Consider the following 5,748-nt stretch of genomic DNA (forward strand, 5'->3'; position numbering starts at 1 on the left):
AAAGCACAGCTCACCCCACACATTAAACAGAACTTTTGCTCTTGTGTCCATTGCCTATTTTATTGTTTTATTTTTGCCGTTATGGCTCGTCATTATTAATTTGCTCTGAGAAAAGAGAGAGTGATGCATTTTAAAATCCTGAGCTTCAGGGGAACTGGTAAATTTAAGCAAATTTCAGACTTGGCTTTATCCTGTGCAAATGTGCTGCACACAAATGTGCTGGTCAGGGGGTAATTAAACAATTACACAAGGACCCCACAAGCCTGTGAACTTAATTCGCCTTGCAGAAACTCAGAATTTGTCATGTATTCAAAATGATACTTTTGATAAACTGGGTTTAAGTGGTGTTTTTTACTATCACTTCAGTGACTTCACATATTTTCCTCTCCAGCGAGTCAGGAGTGAACTGACTCCACATCTTGTAGTCCTTGAGAATAATCATCTGGTTTTGGAGGACACTTTTGCATTGCAAAGCAGTAATTCGCATGAACTTGCTTGAAAAAACGAATACAAAAAACAAAAGATGATGAAAGTGTTCATCAGTGTTCATGTGAAAGAAATTCCAACAAAAACACAATGCTTTTAGTCTCTCACAGCATCTAATTTTCATGACCGAGGAAAACTGTGGTGCTTGAGAAGAGCAAGGACATAAAATGCAATTTTATTCCATCAGAGATCTATTCTCCCTTTGGCCATCGCTTCCAACCATGACCTTCCAACCTATTATTGTTTTATATTGTTTTAAATGTTTGAAAATATTATGCTCATGTATGAAATATTGAAAAAGTAAAAATATTAGGACATTTTCTCTGATTTTACTTTCAGTTAGTTGTCAATTTTTGTGAAGCCTCGTTTTTATTTTTATTTCATTTAACTGAAATACTTAGTCAAAGCTAGTTTTAGTTATTTTATTAGTTTTAGTTATCTATAATAACCCTGGTACAAGTGTAAGGTTATGGTCCTTGATTGACCATCACTATAGACAGAGGACGCAAATAATCAGAAATCCATAGGTGCCAACCCTGAGACACATTAGCACTGTGAAAGAAGGCAAAGGTCTCACATTCTTTCAAGGAAACCAAAAGCAATTGTGAATGGGAATAGGACCAGGACAAGAGCTTTTGGCAAGTCAGTTCAATATTATGAGCACCAGATGTGTGTGCTTGTAACACCTCAAAGGAGAATGCGTTGAATTAAAATTCTTTGTCCTCTGAAGTGAGGCTGTTTGTATACGCTTAATACAGAGGAAGACGTTTAAACATGGATTACTGAAAGTGAAGCTGTGCGTGTTCTTTTAATAAACGGAACGCCAAATACAGACCAAATGTTCTTTTCTGGAGGCAGACCATGTACAAAAAGAGACAGCTAATCAGCAGCAACATCTGTTCACTGAATCGGCCATAGATGAAACTCCATTATTTCATGGGACTGTACCATATGGAATTTTAAATGACCAGACATTGATAATTTAAAATGGACATTACCTCTGTGTTCTGAATCCCATATGGTCCTTTCATGAATGTTGGGAGGGAGATATGTTGTTTGACAATATTTATATGATCATCAATTATAGCACTGTGTAGTATGACAATTAACAAAGTGGCCTTATCAAGCACTTACTAGTAGCAGGACTATTAACTTGGTACACAAAACTGAGAGGGAGAACGGCTAATGATGTTATTTTAGTGCCAACCGCCTCTGTTAGATGTACTCCTGTGTCCTTTGAAAGAGGCAGCAGCACTGCAGCAACAAATCACATGTAGGCATTGCGGGATTTTAAGAAAATTACCAATTTCCACCGCAAAATACCAAAGTGGCACACCCTGGTATGTTTCAGATGAATGCATGTGGTTAATTGTCATAGTAAATTAAAATTAGGCTAATGTGGTTTATAGCGAGCCTGAGGTTATAAAGGCAACATTGGGATGTGGTCTGGATGGGAAAAAAAGATTTGGACTTTGAAGACAGGGATTTGGAGCGAGAGAGAGTACATACTTGGATTTATTTGTGCCATACAAGTCGATCGAGAGTATCTCCTGGATTTCCCCCAACTGAAAACTAAGCTGCGGTCGCTATAGAAGTATCAGACTCTCAATAGAAGGCCGCACATAGAAATAAGAGGATAACTTGGTACAGTGTGGTAGAGCATAAATCTTTGACCCAGAATTACAAGTGGCTGACCCAAAATAGACTTAGCCAGACCAATGTTTCCACACAGACTCTGACAGCTTGGCAGTTTTAGATGTATGCTTGCCAGTAAAGAAAACCAATGTAATGTAAAAGAAAAATAAGCAGTATCAATACTCTTAGGTCGCAATGGGTTGTTGCACAACTGTAAATTTCCCCCTCTTTAAGTGAGAGTCGAATAACGTTTCCAGAGGCTGTACTGTACAATATGTACTATAGCAATGTGGGGAAATGAAAATGAGTGAACAATCAAATCCCATGGCTCTTTTATTTGCAAAAAGCTTCACTTAAGTATTTACATTTTGTGCAAAAACATTTAAAGGTTTCAAGGACTTTACATTGTAAGTTGAACCTCAAGGCACATACATGGAACAACATCAATATTTAATCATGACAACAGAAATGTAACTTTGGTTCCTAAAAACGCCTCGCTGTGTATGGTTAAATTAACACTGCAATGTGTTTATGAAAAGCTTGGATGGCAAATTAATGCAACGTAGCCCATGTAATGCACCGCACATTTCCAATATACTCTCTCAAATCACACGAGAAAATTCTTTGTACGGTTTCAGACATGGTAACTCAGTCACCACGTGCAACCCAGTGACTGCATGAAAAATACTTGAATCAGGGAAAAAAACTCATAAAACATGAAGAGATATGAAGCTAAATACATGCGAAAATCCTTGAATGAGAGTCGCTCTTACATCAGCGGTGAGGGATTTGCCTGCAGGAAACGAAAATTAAGGAGCAATGAGGAGAAAAACAAAAAGGATGAAATCTGCTCTAGTGCTTTGTCTGAACTGACCTTTTGAATAGTTTAATGTAATTATTCCAAAATGAATCAATGCGCTTTGGGGGAAATTAGTCCTCTACACCCTGTAATAGTAATAGACGGAGGATAGCTCTCTGTCTAAGTCTGTAATACGCTTTGTGTCATTCCATTGGTCGTGGCGTTGTAACTGAGTTCTTTCATCGCATAAGGAAATTAAGACTAATGGATGCTGCAAAACAACCAACAATGCTCCTTCCCTGCCCGCTTGTTTCATTAGCCCCACACCACACAAGGGCTGGGGCTGTGGATGGAACAGTTTTGCTGTTCCAGTCTTGCTATTTTAACCGGAATCCCATAGCTCTATTTTGAACATCGGACATAACACTTCCCAATGCAACCAGTATATGTCAAGAGCTCATTATAGCGATTTCCCCGGTTTTCCAATTCAAAAGGGCCGATAGGATTCAAGTTAAGAATTGGTTCCCTGGATCTGCATTAAAACGGTCAATGTTTTTGTCACTCTCGCCACAATCTTGAAGACATTTTCAGTGCCCACTCAGGTACTGTCATTTCCTTTGCACACCTCATCTTAGCTTCCCCGTCTCACTCTCCCGCTCTCTGTAATCCCTAACGATTAATATCTCTCTCACATCCTGCCGCTTGTCATTCAGTGCTGCATAAAAGGTAAGGCAAATTCCTGTCTCCATTACACATTCACAGATGGGGCGATATGCTACAATAGCTTGACCTGAACTCATGTTATCTGTGTCTGATCGGAGGGGAAAACTAACTGTAGTCATAACAGAAATCAGCCTGCATAATAATAAGACATTTTCAGTGTGGGGTCAGCTAGTAAGCAGCAAAAAACACATAGGGAGCCGTGTTGGGGGTAACTTATTACATAAGGTAACACATTACATAATAATATTACGTTCATGAGTAACAAAGTAATGTAATGCATTACTTTTTCAAATTGGATAATATTATTACAGTTACTATGTCAAGTAATGCATTACTTTCAAAAACTGATGTATAGTTTTTTAAGCTTCTAACAACTGCACACTAATTACAATGTAGTTTAGTCTACAATTAGCTATTTAGACTTATTCGATTTTTAATATGTATACCCTGCACCGATGGACGCTGCAGGTGCTGAGTTGTTTGTGACGTCATGACATCCTGAATTTAGGCTGCTAAAATATCATATAGTAATATTATTCATTCTAGTCTAGTCCATTTAGCCCAACAAGAGAACGTAGGTCCCAGGCATTAACTAAACAATGTCTATGTACTGCTTACATTCTGTTTTGGATATCTTCGTTCTCATCATTCCAAGAGAACTAGATATTATATTTTATTCAAAGACTTTGTACTCACTTGACGTTTGTGTCATTTGGTCTACCTTTCGTTTTGTGAAAGTAACACAAAGGTAATATAATGCATTACTTGACATAGAAAGTAGTATTTCCACATAACATTACTTTTAAGTAATAAGTTGTATGTAATAAATTACATCTTGAAAGTAACTTCTCCAACACGGATAAGGGGCTTTTTGTGTATGTAATCTTTAAAAAAGCCTTAAGTTGTGAGCATTAAGCAATAGCATCTTAGTTCAATGCAGGTCAGGGTCTGGACCGCGTGTACTGGTTGCATCGACATGTCAATCGGTAGGAAAACAAACAAAAACGCACACAAAAGGTCAGAATGCTTTGATAACCACAGAAGACCCCATAGAGTGTATTGTGAGTTGTTTGGTCATGTTTTAAAAAATCAGGGTCATTGTAGGAGTTTTATTTGCCTCAAACCCTGGAGCTCTTTTTAAGTCTGTGTGCATCACCTTGAGTCAGTATAGTCAACCGTGTGATTATGCTATCTGAGCGTTTGCTGGAATTATGGATTTACATTATGGATGCAGCTGCTTTGCAGCGCCCTACTGCTATGTAAATCCACACGGATAATCTAGACACTTGGCATAAATCAAGTTCAAGCCCTTATAACCATTTTTACTGCAAGTACTGCAATACTTGAAATATCCAGCCTAGGTTGTCTCAATGCTACGTGTTTTTATCACATTATGTTACGTCCAAGTTGAGCTTGTTACCCACAAGGGGTTAACCCACGTTTGCCTCTCCTTGTTCGCTTCCTCTCGCTCTCTCTCAGCATGACATCCATGCAGCCAAGTGAAAATAAAAGCCTGCATATTTTTCTCCCTTTTTTGGATGAGGATTATGAAGAGAGAGGTGGGAGGGGTCAGGAGCAGTGGGGTCGGTGGTGGGAATTCCTTAAGCTTGGCCCCTCAAAATCGAAATCCTTGTCAAAGCAAATAAAGTCTTCTTAAGAGGCGCATAATGAAGACCTCTTACTGGCAGCACAGATCCCCAGAGCTGCCACCAGAACCCATGGGCTGAACCATCAGTATGTGTTTTAATTGAGCCCATGCGGGGATCAGAGGAGAAGAAACGGAGAGAGAGAGACGGCTAGAGAGTAAGACAGACACATCAACCACAAGAGCGAGAGAGAGAGAGGGAGGGAGGGAGAGTGAGATCTGATAAGGCTAGACTCATCAGTGGTAGGACTCCAGTGTGAGCAGGTGCATTGTGGGAGCAAATGATAAATGCGAACGACAAACAGACGCATGTAGACAAGAGCATAAATGATCATTTATCCTCATCAGTCTAGATGAGCCACTCAGTCAAACCTCTGCTCAATGCAGATGAGCACCACGGGCGCAACGTGAATGTTGTGTTATGATTTGCTAATTTATCAAAAAATACTAATGAATGGAG

At 39.1% G+C, this 5,748-nt stretch overlaps 1 protein-coding gene across 3 annotated transcripts in view; it reads right to left on the minus strand.

The window, feature by feature from the left end:
* Positions 1-2,441: 2,441 nt before the first annotated feature.
* flrt2 (fibronectin leucine rich transmembrane protein 2) overlaps positions 2,442-5,748 on the minus strand; it is a 39,664-nt gene continuing 36,357 nt past the window's right edge. For all 3 annotated transcript variants that reach the window (XM_084083409.1, XM_084083410.1, XM_084083408.1), the window contains exon 2: positions 2,442-5,748. This exon is cut by the window's right edge and continues 4,283 nt beyond it. The gene's annotated coding sequence lies outside the window, so the exon portion shown is untranslated.

The sequence above is a fragment of the Gymnoscopelus microlampas genome, assembly GCF_963454915.1.
Source record: "Gymnoscopelus microlampas genome assembly, chromosome: 16".
Lineage (NCBI taxonomy): Eukaryota > Metazoa > Chordata > Actinopteri > Myctophiformes > Myctophidae > Gymnoscopelus > Gymnoscopelus microlampas.